We start from the raw sequence: 23,107 nt of genomic DNA on the forward strand, positions 1-23,107 counted from the left end.
AGGGTATTTGGAAGCACAAGAAGTATCTCTACTTGGTGCGATGAATTTGGCTAGCATGAGGGGGAAAGGCAAGCTCAACCATGTTGAATGATCCATGACAATATAATTTATCTCAGATGTAAGAAAACATAACCCATTACGTTGTCTTCCTTGTCCAACGTCAACTCTTTAGCATGTCATATTTTAATGAGTGCTCACAATCATAAAAGATGTCCAAGATAGTATATTTATATGTGAAGACCTCTCTTTCTTTATTACTTCCTATTAATTGCAACGATGACCAAAACTATGTTTGTCAACTCTCAACAACTTTTATTCATCATACTTTTTCTATGTGAGCTCATTACTCTCCATAAGATCCATATGATCTCTTTGTTTCCTTTTTTATTTATTTCTCTTTTCTTTTATTCACTTAGGATCATGGCAAAATAATTTGTAACGAGCAACAAGTAACAAAAGTAAATAAAGTGCAGCAAGGTGGCCCAATCCTTTTTGTAGCAAAGGACAAGCCTGGACAAACTCTTATATAGAGAAAAGCGCTCCCAAGGACACATGTGAATATCGTCAAGCTAGTTTTCATCACGTTCATATGATTCGCGATCGGTACTTTGACAATTTGGTATGTGGGTGGACCGGTGCTTGGGTACTGTCCTTACTTGGACAAGCATCCCACTTATGATTAACCTCTATTGCAAGCATCCGCAACTACAACAAAAGTATGAAGGTAAACCTAACCATAGCATGAAACATATGGATCCAAATCAGCCCCTTACGAAGCAACACATAAACTAGGGTTTAAGCTTCTGTCACTCTAGCAACCCATCATCTACTTATTACTTCCCAATGCCTTCCTCTAGGCCCAAATAATGGTGAAGTGTTATGTAGTCGATGTTCACATAACACCACTAGAGGAGAGACAACATATGTCTCATCAAAATATCGAACGAATACCAAATTCACATGACTACTAATAGCAAGACTTCTCCCATGTCCTCAGGAACAAACATAACTACTCACAAAGCATAACCATGTTCATAATCAGAGGGGTATTAATATGCATATAGGATCTAAACATATGATCTTCCACCAAATAAACCAACTAGCATCAACTACAAGGTGTAATTAACACTACTAGCAACCTACTAGTACCAATCCCGGAATTGGAGACAAGAATTGGATACAAGAGATGAACTAGGATTTTGAGAGGAGATGGTGCTCGTGAAGATGTTGATGGAGATTGCCCTCTCCCGATGAGAGGAGCGTTGGTGATGACGATGGCGATGATTTCCCCCTCCCGGAGGGAAGTATCCCCGGCAGAACAGCTCTGTCGGAGCCCTAGATTGGATCCGCCAAGGTTCCGCCTCGTGGCAGCGGAGTTTCGTCCGAGGAGATGGATTATGATTTCTTCCTCATCGAAAGACTCCATATAGCAGAAGATGGCCATCAGAGGGCCACCAGGGGGCCCACGAGGTAGGGGGCGCACCCCCACCCTCGTGGGCAGGGTGCGGCCCCCCTTGTGAACTTATTGCGCTCAATATTTTTTCTATATTCTGAAAACGTCTTCTGTGAAGTTTCAGGACTTTTGGAGCTGTGCAGAATAGGTCTCTAATATTTGCTCCTTTTCCAGCCCAGAATCCCAGTTGCCGGCATTCTCCCTCTTTATGTAAACCTTGTAAAATAAGAGAGAATAGGCATAAGTATTGCGTACTTAAGTCGTCGTTGCATACTTAAGTCATCATTTACTCGACGCCGAAAGTCGGGAGAGAAGTTTCCCAAAGCTCTCAATGGGAAATATTTGAAGAAGTACTATCCTCGCATGTGGCAGGAGGCTTGAGCAAATTTGGCTGATATATTATTTGAGATATCGCCCTAAGAAATAACATGGCCGGTGGATTGATCAACATCGCCCTAAGGTATTGTTATGGTGTGTTTGATAAATCCAAATGTAACAAAAACAGGGGGGCATGTGTTGAATGTATAATTTGGCTGCTAGGTATTCTATGGGCTAAATTAATTTAAATGTGTGGTTGACATATATTCTTTTGGACTTGCTATTTATTTCGAAATGCAGGCTTGTCAGGTGTAAGAAGTTATTTTACCCAAGACAAGTATATAGAATTCTGTATGGACTAGCGGCTACATGGTCAAATTCTCATGTGCTGGGCTAAACCGTGGTTGCTAAGATGTAGGAATTTTAGCATGGGCAATGAAGTCACCTAAACAAAGCAAGCACAGATGGTGGGTCATTAGTCCTTATTATATAGTGTGATAGTGACCTTGCCGGAATATTTTATTCATATATCCAAGAGTCTTTGCACGTGAATATGGCCTAGATACGTACTATAGATAGCATGCAGATTTTGTATGCATGTATTACATGGTAACCGAATCGAGTCCTGTTCGGTTTTAGTTTTGGAGTTGTATTCCTGTACGGCAAGGCATGCTACGTAACCAGGTCTTGCCTTGTATACGCAAAGTCCAGCGTACCTTATTTATAAGGCCACGGCCGATTGGAAAAAGCCCCAACAATCGATCTATTAATACAAACTACTTTTTCACGTACGTCTATTTTCTGACGCTTCTTCCTGCTGAGCCCTAGCAGCCCTAGGGTTTGGCGATCTTTGCCGTTTTGCGCTGGAAAGCGGCCGGTTCTTCTCCACGAAAGCGAGGAAATCTTTGTTGCTTTTCCCGTAAAGCAATCGTTCATCGTCACAAAAGCACGACAAATATCCTGGTGTTGCGCGGCGATTTCGCGTGCCAACACAATTAGCGACTCCGCTAGGGACGAGAAGAAGAAGAGCTACACGATGAGTACCGAGTCCAAGAACGGGAGCGACATCGACCCGGAGAACGTCATCGTTGTCACACTCGATGATCTGTCGGAAGATATTCGGCGCGAGGTTGAAGAGGAGCTGGAGAAAGAAAAGGTTGAGAGGTTGAAGCTGAAGTTGGCTGGATACGCGAAGACGAGGAACGGTGTCGTCAAAAAGGTAGTTCCGAGCCCTTCCGATGCTTAGGTAAAAAACTCAACCGAGGAAATTGCTCATCTAATTGATGTGTCCGTAGCTAGTAAATATGGTTCCGATATGGAAAATACGGCGCGTACAATTACTAAAGCAGTAGCTAATAGACTTGAAGAATTTAAGGTGCAATTTGATATAGATCTTGAAAATTGTCTACCTGGTCATGTACGCTCATTAGTGCTGCAAGTCAATGATGAGTATTCTGGAAAAAGACCGATACCAATAGACAATAGAGGATTTAACAATTTGCCAAGTAATATACATACGCCTAGTGCATCGGCTAATGCTATGCAGCCTTACGCCCCTTTAAACAATAATCTAGATGGCCGGAACTATGTTGGTAGTTCAGCTAATAATTTTGTTCCTAGTACTACTGCTCCTATTGTTTCGACTTCGGTTCCAGAAAATCACAATAGCAATAACCGAAGTTTTGGATTTAATTCTAATATGCAGCAGCCTAGTTATTAGACAGTGGCATATAGTACGCCACCGCTGCCGCCTATCGATACTGGGGTTCCGTATGGGCCGGTTCCTGATTCATATTTTAGTGGGTCTCCGTTGCAAACTTCGCATGCTCCAATTTCTTTGCCGGAATTTCCACCACATGCTAGTGTTCCATCTGATCCACAAGCCAGTTCTCTACAGCCCAATAATAATTTTAAGGATCAGCTTGCTAACATACTTAGAGAATTTGGTTTAGAACCTAAGGGTAGAGCACGTGCATATCAAAAACCATACCCTGATTATTTTGACTCGACACCATATCCTCGTGGTTTTAGAATTCCAGATTTTGTTAAATTTACGGGGGAAGATGGTAGATCTACTTTTGAGCATGTGGGACAATTTTTAGCACAATGCAGCGAGGTCGGCACATCGGATGTTTTTAGATTAAAATTGTTTCCATTATCTTTATCCGGTACTGCATTTACTTGGTTTACATCGCTCGCTCCTAATTCTATTTCAACATGGGCACAATTGGAGCAAAAATTTCATGAGTATTTTTATAGCGGTGAAACAGAACTTCGACTTTCAGATTTAACTATGGTTAGGCAGAAATATAATGAGCATGTTCATGATTATATTAGGAGGTTTAGAGATGTCAAAAACCAATGTTTCAGCTTAACCATAGCCGAAAAGGATTTAGCCAATCTTGCCTTTTCGGGTCTACTTGCTCATATTAAGGATAAACTAGAAGGGCAAGAATTTTTAGATGTCAATCAAGTTTTGCAGAAGGCTTTGGTGCAAGAAAACCGGGCTAAGGAAATTAAACAATATAGACGATTTAAAGATAATAGAAATAAAGAGAAAGATAACCATGTAGTTAATGCCTTAGATTATGATAGTGATTCGGCTAGTGAGGATGATGTTAATATATGTGTAGCCGAATGGGTTCAAGCGCCAAAGTTAAAACCTTTTGCATTTTCTGCTTTAAAACCCACACCTGCTAGAAGAGACGAAATTAAATATACTTTTGATGTAAGCAAGTGTGATAGAATTTTTGATATGTTACTGCAAAATAAATTAATTAGAGTGAGGGAGGGTCATGTAATTCCACCTCCAGAAGAATTGGGTAGAAGAGCTTATTGTAAGTGGCACAATTCTTTTTCTCATGCTACTAATGATTGTAACGTGTTTCGTCGACAGGTGCAATCGGCCATCAATGAAGGACGATTGGCGTTTACAGAAGGTTCTAAGATGAAGCTCGACAGCGACCCTTTTCCTATCAATGTGGTCGAGCTTGAGAATAAAAAAAATACTTATTTGGTCGGATCAGACCGAATCCGCAAGAGAGAAAAACATTGTTGATAATAGTGCTCCTCCAAGGATGATCAAACCAAAAAATCTAGAAATAGGAGTGTGGAAAGTCAACGGAGGGAGGAGACAAGCTCCAAGGCCAAAGCCGACAGTTAGCATGTTGTTGGAAAAATATACCTCACACAAGACCAACAATGTGTTTAATCGACTCGGAGGTAATAAGCGTCTTAGGTCTCCTTCTGGACATGGCGTTCATGAGCAATGGCAAGGAGATTGGTATGACCAGCAACCATATTTTGCAATGGAGCCGACATATTGGGGTTGTGCGCCTCCGATGTATCCACAGTTTCCTCCATGGGGATTTAATCCTTGGGCGCCATATCCTACAGGACCAGCAGGTTATTTTCAGCCGGGATGGATTCCGCCGAGGCCTATGTTTTGACCAAACATGCATGAGAAAAGGGCTCGGTTCAATGAGGAGGCTAGATCACATGATGCTATTGAGATTCGAGGAGGTCGATCACCGGCACGCAGTGCAGAACGCAACAACTATAAGGGCGACCACAAGCGCATATGGATGCTGGTGAAATGTGTCGATCCTAAACCCGGAAAAAGTGCAGATGATTTAGATGCTGCTCATGGTCTGAAAATAGTGGAACACCAGTCATATGAAGGTGTTGTCAATTGTACAGAAACAAGCGGCGTCTCAAAAGAAGCTCTCGATACAGAGGAGAAAAGTGACGGCGTGAAGTTGCGGCAAGCTGGCCAATCTAATCAATTTGGAGAGAAAGCTAATTCTGGGCATAACCTGCATGCACGTTCAGACAAGGAATGTGTTGTATCCTCACGTACTAGTCAACAAAATAAATCGGCAAGTTCGTATGCTGATTTAGTTATGAGAAATTGTGGCCCAGGAACGTCCAAGAGTTTGCGTCCAACGGGTTTCAAGTATAACAGCAGCACACGTACACGTTGGGATTCAAATAATGTATGCGGCCAGGATTTTAATGCTAGTAAAGTATACAATCAGCAAGGAGGTTTTTCAGCCAAAGACAAAGCATTTGTCCTAGTAACAACAATACGTCAGTACAGGCCAAAGGATCCGGGGGGCAGAAAAATTAAGTCAGTCGCGCCAGGGACTAAACCAGCACCTCAGTGGTGCCCGAAGGGGCTTACTCACACTCAGAAACGATGTGTACAGCGTCTGTGGACATTGGAAATAAAGGAAGTAATAGCTGAGAAGAAGCGCGCTAGATGGTTCAATCAGGATAAACCAATGGCACCTACAAAGACTTGGAAGGAGAAGTGCATTGCAACAGAAGAAAATAAAAATACGGATGGCACAATTATTGTTGAAAATTCAGAGGAAGATAGAGAGGTACTAACTGATATGGATGTTAATATGGTGTTTGCATTGCCTGCTGAATTTCGCGCGCCCGAGGCTGAAATTGCTGAACTTGTTCTTGGCCTAAAGAAGGCTACATTTGCGAAACCAGAGAAGCACGGTTAGCACCTAAAGCCATTATTTATCAGAGGTCATATTGATGGTAAGCCTATTGGTCGCATGCTTGTTGATGGCGGTGCAGGTGTTAATATTATGCCCTTTTCGGTATTTTCTAAACTGAACCGAAAAGAGAGCGAGTTAATGAAGACCAATATGGGACTTAGTGGGTTCTCAGGGGAATTTTTCGAGGCTAAGGGTGTTATTTCTATGGAGCTCACAGTCGGAAGTAAAACGTTGCCGACTACATTTTTTGTTGTTGATGTCAAAGGCTGGTATAATATTTTGTTAGGACGCGACTGGATTCATGCAAATTGTTACATCCCTTCTACTTTACATTAGTGCTTAATTCAGTGGGTTAATGATGATGTGGAGGTGATTGAGGCCGATAATTCTTCATGCATTGCTTTGACGGACGCGCCAGTTGATTGGCAACACGGTGAGATGCGATGTTTGACCGGTAGGGATTTATCGGACTATGATTATATCAATATTGGTAGAGATGGTTTTGTACCTATAAATGCACAGCCGGCTAACATAGCTCGGCTTAATGATTTATCTATATAAATGATGAATAAAGACGACATTATTAAGTGGCTGCAAAGACGCACGGAGGAGTATCGTTCCAGAAAGAACGATATGCATGAAACTATTGAAGATTTTGATAACATGGAAAAGCTTGGACAGTGATTCTCATCGGCTGATCCACTTGAAGAAATTGATATTGGTGATGGAAGTATTCTGAGACCTACATTTATCAAAGCTAGCTTGAAAGCCGATCAGAAAAGTAAGGTATGTTTATTACTTAAAGAATTCGTTGATTGCTTTGCTTGGAATTATATTGAGATGCCCGGTTTGAGTAGAGATATAGTAGAGCATAGATTACCTATTAAATCTGGTTTTAGGCCGTATAAACAACCTCGTCGAAGTTTCAATCCTAATTTGTATGACCGCATCAAAGAAGAAGTTGATCGGTTGTTAAAAGTTAAGTTTATTCGGTTGTGTAGATATGCAGATTGAGTTTCTAATATTGTGCCCGTGGAAAAGAAAAATACTAGTAATATTAGAATCTGTTTTAATTTTAGAGATTTGAATAAGGCTACTCCGAAACATGAATATCCTATGCCTATAGCCGACATGCTTATTAATGATGCATCAGGACATAAAGTGATTAGCTTTTTAGATGGTAATGCGGGTTATAATCAGATATTTATGGCCGAACAAGATATGTCTAAGACTGCTTTTCGTTTCCCAGGTTTTGTTGGTTTATTTGAGTGGGTCGTTATGACATTTGGGTTGAAAAATGCCGGCGCTACATACCAACGAGCTATGAATTTAATTTTTCATGATCTTCTATGTATTGTACTAGAAATATATATTGATGACATAGTTGTTAAATCGGATGGTTTGATCATCATTTAGCCGATTTAAGATTAGCTTTTGAAAGGATGTGCCGGTATTGATTAAAAATGAACCCACTCAAATGTGCTTTTGGCGTGTCGGCTGGCAAGTTTTTAGGCTTCATAATTCATGAAAATGGCATAGAGATTGACCCTAAGAAAGTGGAGGCAATTAGAAATTTAGAGGAACCCACATGTAAAAGGGATGTGCAAAAGTTGTTAGGAAAAATTAATTACATGAGACGATTCATATCTAACCTTGCAGGTAAAATTGAATCATTTGTTCCTCTACTTCGGCTAAAGAATGAAGCCGAATTTACTTGGGGGGCAGAGCAACAAGATGCTTTTAATTATATAAAGCGATGCTTGTCGAATCCTCCAATATTGCAGGCGCCCAAGTCTGGTGCGCCGTTCAGGCTGTACATTGCTGCAGAAGATAAGGTGATCGGTGCGGTGTTGGCGCAAGAGGTCAGCGGGAAAGAATACATCATTGCATACTTAAGTCGTCATTTACTCGACGCCGAAAGTCGGGAGAGAAGTTTCCCAAAGCTCTCAATGGGAAATATTTGAAGAAGTACTATCCTAGCATGTGGCAGGAGGCTTGAGCAAATTTGGCCGATATATTATTTGAGATATCGCCCTCAGAAATAACATGGCCGGTGGATTGATCAACATCGCCCTAACGTATTGTTATGGTGTTTTTGATAAATCCAAATGTAACAAAAACAGGGGGGCATGTGTTGAATGTATAATTTGGCTGCTAGGTATTCTATGGGCCAAATTAATTTAAATGTGTGGTTGACATATATGCTTTTGGACTTGGGCCGTCAGGTGTAAGAAGTTATTTTACCCAAGACAAGTATATAGAATTCTGTATGGACTAGCGGCTACATGGACAAATTCTCATGTGCTGGGCTAAACCGTGGTTGCTAAGATGAAGGAATTTTAGCATGGGCAATGAAGTCACCTAAACAAAGCAAGCACAGATGGTGGGTCATTAGTCCTTATTATATAGTGTGATAGCGACCTTGCCGGAATATTTTATTCATATATCCAAGAGTCTTTGTACGTGAATATGGCCTAGATACATACTACAGATAGCATGCAGATTTTGTACGCATGTATTACATGGTAACCGAATTGAGTCCTGTTCGGTTTTAGTTTTGGAGTTGTATTCCTGTACGGCAAGGCATGCTACGTAACCAGGTATTTCCTTGTATACGCAAAGTCCGGTATATCTTATTTATAAGGCCACGGCCGATTGGAAAAAGGCCCAGCAATCGATCTATCAATACAAACTACTTTTTGACGTACGTCTATTTTCTGTTGCTACTTCCTGCCGAGCCCTAGCAGCCTTAGGGTTTGGCGATCTTTTCCGTTTTGTGCTGGAAAGCGGCCGGTTATCCTCCACGAAAGCGAGGAAATCTTTGTTGCTTTGCCTGTAAAGCAATCATTCATCGTTACGAAAGCACGACAAATATCCTGGTGTTGCGCGGCGATTTCGCGTGCCAACATCTTCCTTGTCCAACGTCAACTCTTTAGCATGTCATATTTTAATGAGTGCTCACAATCATAAAAGATGTCCAAGATAGTATATTTATATGTGAAGACCTCTCTTTCTTTATTACTTCCTATTAATTGCAATGATGACCAAAACTATGTTTGTCAACTCTCAACAACTTTTATTCATCATACTTTTTCTATGTGAGCTCATTACTCTCCATAAGATCCATATGATCTCTTTGTTTCCTTTTTTATTTATTTCTCTTTTGTTTTATTCACTTAGGATCATGGCAAAATAATCAAGCCCTTGACTCAACACTAATCTTTATTATATATAGCTCACAGACTCGATTACATAGAGGATCATAAAGCAAAACTCAAAACTAGATGATGCCATAAACTTTATTCTACTAGATCAAGATATTACCAAAAGGATCGAACTAAGAAAAATGGTAAAGATAAAAGTGATGGTGATACGATACCGGGGCACTCCCCCAAGCTTGGCAGTTGCCAAGGGGAGTGCCCATACCCGATGCTCAGTTCTTCTCTATTGGTGGATAAGATGGAGATGATGATGGATAGTCACACATCGAGCGTAAGAGGTCCTCCAGCTTGCGGATAATGCCCTTGAGTGCAACAATATGCTCCTTCAACAAAATATTTTCACGTGTGAGATACTTGTTCTGTATACGAGCTAACTCAATCTTCTTGAAAGCTTCGATCGCAGTTGGGGTAAGAATATTGTGATCAAGTTGAAGGATGTCTTCTGCTGCCGGAGTGTGATCCTCCGTGGCCATCTTGATCCCTTCATCCTTGTTGACCTCCATGGGTTCTTCCCTCTTTAGCTCTATCTTCATTAGCCAAGCATCGTTGTCACCATTGTTGGAGGAGGGGACGCCATGATGCCTGGCCTTGACGACCCTGACAGGAAACAACTCGAAACAAGAACAAAGGTTATTTGCGTGATACAGGAGTCAAAACCTGCGGGGGATTATATAATGAATTTTTACCGACCAAATTACATGTCGTGTAAGAAAACGGAGTCCAGAAAGTACACGAGGTGCCCACGAGGAAGGGGGGCGCACCAAGGAGGGTAGGGCGCGCCCTCCACCCTCGTGTCCTTCCCGGTATGCTTCTTATTTTTCTATTTTTCAAGATATTCCAAATCGAAGAAATATTGCCTTAAAAACTGTTTTGGAGTCGGTTTACTTACCGTACCACATACCTATTCCTTTTCGGAGTCTGAAACGTGCCAGAAAGTGTCCCTTATGTATTCCTCCGGGGTTACGGTTTCAATAACATTGGTTTCAACATTTATGGGATTACCTGAGATATAATGTTTGATTCTTTGACCGTTCACCACCTTCAGATTTGTGCCTTCGAAGTTGTTGATTTTTATGGCACCGAAACGATAGACCTCCTCGATAACGTAAGGACCTTCCCGTATAGAGAGAAGTTTTCCTACAAAAAATCTTAAACGAGAGTTGTATAGCAATACATAATCACCTACATTAAACTCACGCTTTTGTATCCTTTTATCATGCCATCTTTTAACTTTTTCTTTAAACAACTTGGCATTTTCGTAGGCTTGGGTTATCCATTCATTGAGTGAGCTAATATGAAATAACCTCTTCTCACCGGCAAGTTTAAAATCATAATTGAGCTCTTTAATAGCCCAATATGCCTTGTGTTCTAGTTCGAGAGGTAAGTGACATGCTTTTCCATAAACCATTTTATACGGAGACATACCCATAGGATTTTTATATGCAGTTCTATAGGCCCATAATGCATCATCAAGTTTCTTGGACCAATTCTTTATAGACCTATTGACAATCTTTTGCAAAATTAATTTGAGCTCTCTATTACTCAATTCTACTTGAGCACTAGACTGAGGGTGATAAGGAGATGCAATTCTATGATTAACATCATACTTAGCAAGCATTATACGGAAAGCACCATGAATAAAATGTGAACCACCATCAGTCATTAAATATCCAGGGACTCCAAATCTTGGAAAAATAACTTCTTTAAGCATTTTAATAGAAGTGTTATGATCAGCACTACTAGTTGGAATAGCTTCTACCCACTTAGTAACATAATCAACAACAACTAAAATATGTGTATATCCATTAGAGGCAGGAAAAGGTCCCATATAGTCAAAGCCCCAAACATCAAATGGTTCAATAACGAGTGAATAGTTCATAGGCATTTCTTGACGTCTACTAATATTACCAATTCTTTGACATTCATCACAAGATAAGACAAACTTACGAGCATCCTTGAAGAGAGTAGGCCAATAAAAACCAGATTGAAATACCTTATGTGCAGTTCTATCTCCATCATGGTGTCCTCCATAAGCTTCGGAGTGACACTTGCGTAGGATCTGTTCCTGTTCATGCTCAGGTACACAACGTCTAATAACACCATCTACTCCTTCTTTATAAAGATGTGGATCATCCCAAAAGTAATGCCTCAAATTCTTTTGCTGGTATGTGAAACTAGGTGGTATGAATTTGGCAACAATGTAATTAGCATAATCAGCATATCATGGAGCAGTATGAGAAGCATTTATGACATTTAATTGCTCATTAGGAAAGCTATCATCAATAGGTAGTGGGTCATCAAGCACATTTTCTAACCTAGACAAGTTGTCTACAACAGGGTTCTCAGCTCCCTTTCTATCAACAATATGTAAATCAAATTCTTGTAGCAAGGGAACCCATCTAATAAGTCTAGGTTTATCATCTTTCTTTTCCATAAGATATTTAATAGCAGCATGATCAGTGTGAATAGTTACTTTAGAATCAACAATATAAGGTCTGAACTTATCACAAGCAAATACAACTTCTAAGAATTCCTTTTCAGTAGTAGCATAATTTCTTTGAGCATTGTCTAGGGTTTTACTGCATATTGAATAACTTAATTTCTTATCAACTCTTTGCCCTAGAACAACACCTACAGCATAATCACTAGAATCACACATAATTTCAAAGGGTAAATTCCAATCAGGTGGCTGAACAATAGGTGAAGAGATCAATGCTTTCTTAAGTATTTCAAATGCTTCTACACAATCATCATCAAAGAAAAATGGTATATCTTTTTCTAATAAATTAGTTAGAGGCGAATAAATTTTTGAGAAGTCCTTAATGAACCTCCTATAAAATCCAGCGTGACCAAGGAAACTTCTTATACCTTTGATGTCCTTGGGGCATGTCATCTTTTCAATAGCATCAAGCTTGGCTTTATCAAATTCAATACCTCTTTCAGAGACTTTAAGCCCCAAGACAATACCTTCATTAACCATAAAGTGTCACTTTTCCCAATTCAAGACAAGATTAGTTTCTTCACATCTCTGCAAAACTCGATCAAGGTTGCTCAAGCAATCATCAAAAGAAGATCCATAGACGGAGAAATCGTCCATGAAAACCTCACAAGTCTTTTCACAAAAGTCAGAGAATATAGCCATCATGCATCTTTGAAAGGTAGAAGGTGCATTACATAAACCAAAAGGCATACGTCTATAAGCAAAAGTACCAAAAGGGCTAGTAAAAGTAGTCTTTGATTGATCCTTGGCTGACATAGGTATTTGAGAAAATCCGAATAACCATCTAGAAAGCAAAAATGTGTATGTTTGGATAATCTTTCTAGCATTTGATCGATAAAAGGTAAGGGGTAATGATCCTTTTTAGTGGCCTTATTTAATTTGCGGAAATCAATTACCATCCTATAACCTATAATAATTCTTTGAGGAATCAATTCATCTTTATCATTAGGAATGACAGTAATACCTCCCTTCTTAGGGACACAAGGACAAGACTTACCCACTGACTATCAACAACGGGATAGATTATACCTGCCTCAAGGAGCTTTAGTATTTCCTTTCTTACCACTTCTTTCATTTTAGGATTCAGCCGTCGTTGATGATCACAAACTGGTTTAGCATCTTCTTCCAAATTTATTTTATGTTGACATAGAGTGGGACTAATGCCCTTAAGATCATCAAGAATATACCCAATAGCAGCACAGTGCTTCTTCAGAGTTTTCAATAATCTCTCTTCCTCATGCTCTGAAAGGTTAGCACTAATAATAATAGGATATATCTTTTTCTCGTCAAGATACGCATATTTAAGAGTATCAGACAACGGTTAAGCTCAAACACGGGATCACCCTTGGGTGGAGGAGGGTCCCCTAGGATTTCAACAGGCAAATTGTGTTTCAGAATAGGTTCCTGTTTAAATAATACTTCATCTATTTCCCTTCTTTCATTCATAAACATATCATTTTCATTATCTAGCAAATATTGTTCTAAAGGATCACTAGGAGGTACGGCAATAGAAGAAAGACCAATAATTTCATCCTTACTAGGTAATTCTTCTTCACGGTGTTGTCTACTAAATTTAGAGAAATTAAATTCATGAGACATATCATCTAAACCGATAGTAACAACATCCTTTTTGCAATCTATCTTAGCATTAACAGTGTTTAAGAAGGGTCTACCAAATATAATGGGACAAAAGCTATCTTGTGGGGAACGAAGAACAAGAAATCAGCAGGATATTTAGTTTTCCCACCGAAGACTTCAACATCTCTAACAATTCCCATTGGTGAAATAGTATCTCTATTGGCAAGTTTAATTGTGACATCAATATCTTCTATCTCGGCAGGTGCAATATCATGCATAATTTCTTTGTATAAGTCATAAGGTATTGCACTAGCACTAGCACCCATATCACATAAGCCATGATAACAATGGTCTCCTATTTTAACAGAAATAACAGGCATGCCTACCACAGGTCTGTTTTTATCTTTTGCATAAGGTTTAGCAATTCTAGCAGTCTCATCAAGGAAATGAATAACATGCCCATCAATATTATCAGACAAAAGATCTTTAACAATAGCAATATTAGATTCAACTTTAACTTTCTCAGGAGGTGTATATGTTCTAATATTGCTTTTACGAACCACAGTTGAAGCTTTAGCATGATCCTTTATCCTAACAGGGAAAGGTGGTTTCTCAACATAAGAAGTAGGAACAATAGGATCATTATAAGTGATAGTATTTTCTTCAACTTTAATAGGTGCATCAACTTTTACTTCTATGGGAGGATGATATTTAAACCACTTCTCCTTGGGGAGATCAACATAAGTAGCAAAAGATTCACAGAAACAAGCTACTATCTCAGAGTCAAGTCCATATTTAGTGCTAAATTTACAGAAAACATTGGTATCCATAAAATATTTAACACAATCAAACTTAGGTGTCATACCTGACTCCTTACCTTCGTCGAGGTCCCAATATTCAGAGTTGCGTTTAATTCTTTCCAATAAATCCCATTAGAATTCAATAGTCTTCGTCATAAAAGAGCCAGCATAAGAAGTATCGAGCATGGTGCGATTGTTATCAGAAAGCCGATCATATAAATTTTGAATAATCATCTCTCTTGAGAGCACATGATTGGGGCATGAATATGACATTGATTTAAGCCAAAAATTACATATATAATTGCGATCACGATGAACAAGATGCATAGGATAAAACTTCTGATGAAATTCCAATTTCAATCGTTTGTAGTTCCATGACCCCGTATCATCACATTGCCTATACCATGTCAATGCATCTTCCTTCAAAGATAAAGGGAAGACCTTCTTCTTAATAACATCTCCAGGTACACCTGCAAGCTTAAATAATCCATAAACTTCATCCACATATATTAGGTGCTCATCAGGATGTGTTGTTCCGTCACCTGCAAAAGGATTAGCTAGCAGTTTTTCGATCATACCCGAAGGAATTTCAAAGGAGACATTTTCATTTTCAGTAGGTTCAGTAGGTTGAGGAGCAACTCTTTTCTCTACTGGTCGGGGTGAAGATACCCCGAACAAGCCCCTCAGAGGATTACTTTCCATAGTAACAAGAGACAGTAAATTTCAGCACACTATATAAATTTTCCTTACCAAATTCCACCTACCAAAGGCGCTTCACTCCCCGGCAATGGCGCCAGAAAAGAGTCTTGATGACCCACAAGTATAGGGGATCTATCGTAGTCCTTTCGATAAGTAAGAGTGTCGAACCCAACGAGGAGCAGAAGGAAATAATAAGCGGTTTCCAGCAAGGTATTGTCTGCAAGTACTGAAATAAGTGGTAACAGATAGTTTTGTGATAAGATAATTTGTAACGAGCAACAAGTAACAAAAGTAAATAAAGTGCAGCAAGGTGGCCCAATCCTTTTTGTAGCAAAGGAAAAGCCTAGACAAGCTCTTATATAGACAAAAGCGCTCCCGAGGACACATGGAATATCGTCAAGGTAGTTTTCATCACATTCATATGATTCGCGTTCCGTACTTTGATAATTTGGTATGTGGGTGGACCGGTGCTTGGGTACTGTCCTTACTTGGACAAGAATCCCACTTATGATTAACCTCTATTACAAGCATCCGCAAATACAATAAAAGTATTAAGGTAAACCTAACCATAGCATGAAACATATGGATCCAAATCAGCCCCTTACGAAGCAACGCATAAACTAGGGTTTAAGCTTCTGTCACTCTAGCAACCCATTATCTACTTATTACTTCCCAATGCCTTCCTCTAGGCCCAAATAACAGTGAAGTGTTATGTAGTCGACGTTCATATAACACCACTAGAGGAGAGACAACATACATCTCATCAAAATATCGAACGAATACCAAATTCACATGACTACTAATAGCAAGACTTCTCCCATGTCCTCAGGAACAAACGTAACTACTCACAAAGCATAACCATGTTCATAATCAGAGGGGTATTAATATGCATATAGGATCTGAACATATGATCTTCCACCAAATAAACCAACTAGCATCAACTACAAGGTGTAATTAACACTACTAACAACCTACTAGTACCAATCCCGGACTTGGAGACAAGAATTGGATACAAGAGATGAACTAGGGTTTTGAGAGGAGATGGTGCTGGTGAAGATGTTGATGGAGATTGCCATCTCCCGATGAGAGGAGCGTTGGTGATGCGATGGCGATGATTTCCCCTCCCGGAGGGAAGTTACCCCGGCAGAACAGCTCTGCCGGAGCCCTAGATTGGATCCACCAAGGTTCCACCTCGTGGCGGCGGAGTTTCGTCCGAGGAGATGGCTTATGATTTTTTCCTCATCGAAAGACTCCATATAGCAGAAGAAGGCCATCGGAGGGCCACTAGGGGTCCCACGAGGTAGGGTGCGCGCCCAGGGGGTAGGGCGTGCCCCCACCCTCGTGGGCTGGGTGTGGCCCCCCTGGTGAACTTCTTGCGCTCAATATTTTTTATATATTCTACTGATTTTCTTGTTCTTGGTTCCCCACAAGATGACTTTTGTCCCATTATATTTGGTAGAACCTTCTTGAATACTGTTAATGCTAAGATAGACTGCAATAAGGATATTGTTTCTGCTGGTTTAGGGGATATGTCTCATGAGTTTAATTTTGCTAAATTTTGTAGACAACCCCATGATAAAGAATTGCCTAGTAAAGATGAAATTATTAGTCTTGCTTCTATTGCCATGCCTCCTAGTGATCCTTTAGAACAATATTGGCTAGACCATGAAAATGATATGTTTATGAATGAAAGAAGGGAAATAGATGAAGTATTCTTTAAATAGGGACATATCTTGAAACACAACTTGCCTATTGAAATTTTGGGGGATCCTCCTCCACCCAAGGGTGATCCCGTGTTTGAGCTTAAACCTTTACCTGATACTCTCAAATATGCTTATCTTGATGAGAGAGAGATATATCATGTTATTATTAGTGCTAACCTTTCAAATCATGAGGAAAAGAAATTATTGAAAACTCCGAAGAAGCATCATGCTGCTATTGGATATACTCTTGATGATCTTAAGGGCATTAGTTGCACTCTATGCCAGCACAAAATAAAGCTGGAGAAAGACGCTAAACCAGTTGTTGATCACCAATGACGGTTAAATCCTAAGATGAAAGAAGTGGTAAGAAAAGAAATACTAAAGCTTCTGGAGGCAGGTCTAATTTATCCCGTTGCTAATAGTCAGTGGGTAAGTCCTGTCCATTGTGTCCCTAAGAAGGGAGGTATTACTGTTGTTCCTAATGAATAAGATGAATTGATCCCACAAAGAATTGTTACAGGTTATAGGTAATTGATTTCCGCAAATTAAATAAAGCTACTAAAAAGGATCATTACCCTTTACCTTTTATTGACCAAATGCTAGAAAGATTATCCAAACATACTCATTTTGCTTTCTAGATGATTATCTAGTTTCTCTCAAATACCTGTGTCAAAAGAGGATCAAGAAAAGACAACTTTCACTTTCCCTTTCGGTACCTTTGCTTATAGAAATATGCCTTTTTGGTTTATGTAATGCACCTTCTACTTTTTAAAGATGTATGACTGCTATATTCTCTGACTTTTGTGAACAGATTGTTGAGGTATCCATGGATGATTTCTCTGTTTACAGAACTTCTTTTGATGATTGCCTAAGAAACCTTGATCGAGTTTTGCAGAGATGTGAAGGAACTAATCTTGTCTTGAATTGGGAGAAGTGCCACTTTATGGTTAATGAAGGTATTGTCTTGGGGCATAAAATTTCTGAAAGAGGTATTGAAGTTGATAAGGCTAAAGTTGATGCTATTGAAAAGATGTCGTGTCCTAAGGACATTAAAGGTATAAGAAGTTTCCTTGGTCATGCCGGTTTTTATAAGAGGTTCATTAAGGACTTTTCTAAAATTTATCGGCCTCTGACTAACCTCTTGCAAAAAGATGTTCCTTTTGTTTTTGATGATGATTGTGTAGAAGCATTTGAAACACTTAAGAAAGCTTTGGTTTCTGCACCTATTGTTCAACCTCCTGATTGGAATTTACCATTTGAAATTATGTGTGACGCTAGTGATTATGCTGTAGGGGTTGTTCTAGGACAAAGAGTTCATAAGAAATTAAATGTTATCCAATATGCTAGTAAAACTCTAGACAGTGCTCAAAGAAATTATGCTACTAGTGAAAAGGAATTTTTAGCAGTTGTATTTGCTTGTGATAAGTTTAGACCTTATATTGTTGATTATAAAGTAACTGTTCACACTGATCATGCTGCTATTTGATGACCCACAAGTATAGGGGATCTATCGTAGTCCTTTCGATAAGTAAGAGTGTCGAACCCAACGAGGAGCAGAAGGAAATGATAAGCGGTTTCCAGCAAGGTATTCTCTGCAAGTACTGAAATAAGTGGTAACAGATAGTTTTGTGATAGGATAATTTGTAACGAGCAACAAGTAACAAAAGTAAATAAAGTGCAGCAAGGTGGCCCAATCCTTTTTGTAGCAAAGGACAAACCTGGACAAACCCTTATATAGAGAAAAGCGCTCCCGAGGACACATGGGAATATCGTCAAGCTAGTTTTCATCGCGTTCATATGATCCGCGTTCGGTGCTTTGATAATTAGGTATGTGGGAGGACCGGTGCTTGGGTACTGTCCTTACTTGGACAAGCATCCCACTTATGATTAACCTCTATTGCAAGCATCCGCAACTACAACAAAAGTATTAATGTAAACCTAACCATAGCATGAAACATATGGATCCAAATCAGCCCCTTACGAAGCAACGCATAAACTAGGGTTTAAGCTTCTGTCACTCTAGCAACCCATCATCTACTTATTACTTCCCAATGCCTTCCTCTAGGCCCAAATAATGGTGAAGTGTTATGTAGTCGATGTTCACATAACACCACTAGAGGAGAGACAACATACATCTCATCAAAATATCGAACGAATACTAAATTCACATGACTACTAATAGCAAGACTTCTCCCATGTCCTCAGGAACAAACGTAACTACTCACAAAGCATAGCCATGCTCATAATCAGAGGGGTATTAATATGCATATAGGATCTGAACATATGATCTTCCACCAAATAAACCAACTACAAGGTGTAATTAACACTACTAGCAACCTACTAGTACCAATCCAGGACTTGGAGACAAGAATTGGATACAAGAGATGAACTAGGGTTTTGAGAGGAGATGGTGCTGGTGAAGATGTTGATGGAGATTGCCGTCTCCCGATGAGAGGAGCGTTGGTGATGACGATGGCGATGATTTCCCCCTCCCGGAGGGAAGTTTCCCTGACAGAACAGCTCTGCCGGAGCCCTAGATTGGATCCGCCAAGGTTCCGCCTCGTGGCGGCGGAGTTTCGTTCGAGGAGATGGCTTATGATTTTTTCCTCATCGAAAGACTCCATATAGCAGAATATGGCCATCGGAGGGCCACCAGGGGGCCCACGAGGTAGAGGGGCGCGCCCCCACCCTCGTCGGCAGGGTGCGGCCCCCTTGTGAACTTCTTGCGCTCAATATTATATATATATATATATATATATATATATATATATATTCTGAAAACATCTTCCGTGAAGTTTCAAGAGTTTTGGAGCTGTGCAAAATAGGTCTCTAATATTTGCTCCTTTTCCAGCCTAGAATCCCAGCTGCCGGCATTCTCCCTCTTTATGTAAACCTTGTGAAATAAGATAGAATAGGCATAAGTATTGTGACATAATGTGTAATAATAGACCATAATGCAATAAATATCAATATAAAAGCATGATGCAAAATGGACGTATCAACTCCCCCAAGCTTAGACCTCGCTTGTCCTCATGAGAAAGCCGATATCGAAGAATATGTCCACATGTTTAGAGATAGAGGTGTCAATAAAAGTAAAATATGGACATGAGGGCATCATGATCATTCTTAGAACAACAACTTACATAATTCTTGTCATATGATTTCTTATGCTAGAGTAATAATTCAGTCACAATTTCAAGTATGAATTGTAAACTTCATTGAAAACTAACAAACTATAATCTCAGTCATTGGAGCAATTGCAATTTATCATAACATAGGAAAGAGTCAATATATAAGAGCTTTTCAGCAAGTCCACATACTCAACTATCATATAGTCTTTCACAATTGCTGACACTCACGCAATACTTATGGGTATGGAGTTTTAATCGGACACAGAGAAAGATTGGGGCTTATAGTTTTGCCTCCCAACGTTTTACCTCAAGGGTAATGTCAACAATAATAGTTCATGAAAACTCACATCCAATTAGCCATATATACTAGGATCTTTCCAACATATTGTGCTTGCCAAACGATAAAATGTAAAAAGGAAGGGTGAAGATCACCATGACTCTTATGCAAGGTAGGAGGTAAAAGTAAAAGATAGGCCCTTCGCAGAGGGAAGCAGAGGTTGTCATGCGCTTTTATGGTTGGATGCGCAAAATCTTAATGTGAAAGAACGTCACTTTATATTGCCACTTGTGATATGGACCTTTATTATGCAGTCTGTCGCTTTTATTTCCTCCATATCACACGATTGTATAAAGCTTATTTTCTCCCACACTAATAAGTCATACATATTTAGAGAGCAATTTTTATTGCTTGCACCGATGACAACTTACTTGGAGGATCTTACTCAATCCATAGGTAGGTATGGTGGAATCTCATGGCAAAACTGGTTTAAGGGTATTTGGGAGCACAAGTAGTATCTCTACTTGGTGCGATGAATTTGGCTAGCATGAGGGGGAAAGGCAAGCTCAACCATGTTGGATGATCCATGACAATATAATTTATCTCTGATGTAAGAAAACATAACCCATTACGTTGTCTTCCTTGTCCAACGTCAACTCTTTAGCATGTCATATTTTAATGAGTGCTCACAATCATAAAAGATGTCCAAGATAGTATATTTATATGTGAAGACCTCTCTTTCTTTATTACTTCCTATTAATTGCAACAATGACCAAAACTATGTTTGTCAACTCTCAACAACTTTTGTTCATCATACTTTTTCTATATGAGCTCATTACTCTCCATAAGATCCATATGATCTCTTTGTTTCGTTTTTTATTTGTTTCTCTTTTCTTTTATTCACTTAGGATCATGGCAAAATAATTTGTAACGAGCAACAAGTAACAAAAGTAAATAAAGTGCAGCAAGGTGGCCCAATCCTTTTTGTAGCAAAGGACAAGCCTGGACAAACTCTTATATAGAGAAAAGCGCTCTCGGGGACACATGGGAATATCGTCAAGCTAGTTTTCATCACGTTCATATGATTCGCGTTCGATACTTTGATAATTTGGTATGTGGGTAGACCGGTGCTTGGGTACTGTCCTTACTTGGACAAGCATCCCAATTATGCTTAACCTCTATTGCAAGCATCCGCAACTACAATAAAAGTATTAAGGTAAACCTAACCATAGCATGAAACATATGGATCCAAATCAGCCCCTTACAATGCAATGCATAAACTAGGGTTTAAGCTTCTGTCACTCTAGCAACCCATCATCTACTTATTACTTCCCAATGCCTTCCTCTAGGCCCAAATAATGGTGAAGTGTTATGTAGTCGATGTTCACATAACACCACTAGAGGAGAGACAACATACATCTCATCAAAATATGGAACGAATACCAAATTCACATGACTACTAATAGCAAGACTTCTCCCATGTCCTCAGGAACAAACGTAACTACTCACAAAGCATAACCATGTTCATAATCAGAGGGGTATTAATATGCATATAGGATCTGAACATATGATCTTCCACCAAATAAACCAACTAGCATCAACTACAAGGTGTAATTAACACTACTAACAACCTACTAGTACCAATCCCGGACTTGGAGACAAGAATTGGATACAAGAGATGAACTAGGGTTTTGAGAGGAGATGGTGCTGGTGAAGATGTTGATGGAGATTGCCCTCTCTCGATGAGGGGAGCGTTGGTGATGACGATGGCGATGATTTCCCCCTCCCGGAGGGAAGTTTCCCCAGCAGAACAGCTCTGTCGGAGCCCTAGATTGGATCTGCCAAGGTTTCGCCTCGTGGCGGCGGAGTTTCGTCCGAGGAGATGGCTTATGATTTTTTCCTCATCGAAAGACTCCATAGAGCAGAAGATGGCCATCGGAGGGCCACCAGGGGGCCCACGAGGTAGGGGGCGCGCCCAGGGGGGTAGGGCGTGCCCCCCCACCCTCATGTGCTGGGTGTGGCCCCCCTGGTGAACTTCTTGCGCTCAATATTTTTTATATATTATGAAAACATCTTCTGTGAAGTTTCAGGACTTTTGAAGCTGTGCAGAATAGGTCTCTAATATTTGCTCCTTTTCCAGCCCTGAATCCCAGCTGCCGGCATTCTCCCTCTTTATGTAAACCTTGTAAAATAAGAGAGAATAGGCATAAGTATTGTGACATAATGTGTAATAGCATCCCATAATGCAATAAATATCGATATAAAAGCATGATGCAAAATGGACGTATCACTATTAGGTATCTTATGGAAAAGAAATATGCTAAACCTAGACTTATTAGATGGGTTCTCTTGCTACAACAATTTGATTTGCATATTATTGATAGAAAGGGAGCTGAGAACCCCGTTGCAGACAACCTGTCTAGGTTAGAGAATGTTCTTGATGACCCACTACCTATTGATGATAGCTTTCCTGATGAACAATTAGCTGTGATAAATGCCTCTCATACTGCTCCATAGTATGCTCATTATGCTAATTATATTGTTGCTAAGTTTATACCACCTAGTTTCACATACCAGCAAAAGAAAAGGTTCTTCTATGATTTAAGACACTACTTCTGGGATGACCCACATCTTTATAAAGGAGTAGATGGTGTTGTTAGATGTTGTGTACCCGAGCATGAACAGGAACATATCCTACGCAAGTGCCACTCCGAGGCTTATGGAGGACACCATGTTGGAGATGGAACTGCACACAAAGCAAACTTCTCTCTAAATGGGAAGGTCCTTACATCATCGAGGAGGTCTACCGTTCCGGTGCCATAAAAATCAATAACTTCGAAGGCACAAATCCGAGGGTGGTGAACGGTCAAAGAATCAAACATTATATCTCAGGTAATCCTATAAATGTTGAAA

The sequence above is a fragment of the Triticum aestivum genome, chromosome 7A, assembly GCF_018294505.1.
Source record: "Triticum aestivum cultivar Chinese Spring chromosome 7A, IWGSC CS RefSeq v2.1, whole genome shotgun sequence".
NCBI lineage: Eukaryota > Viridiplantae > Streptophyta > Magnoliopsida > Poales > Poaceae > Triticum > Triticum aestivum.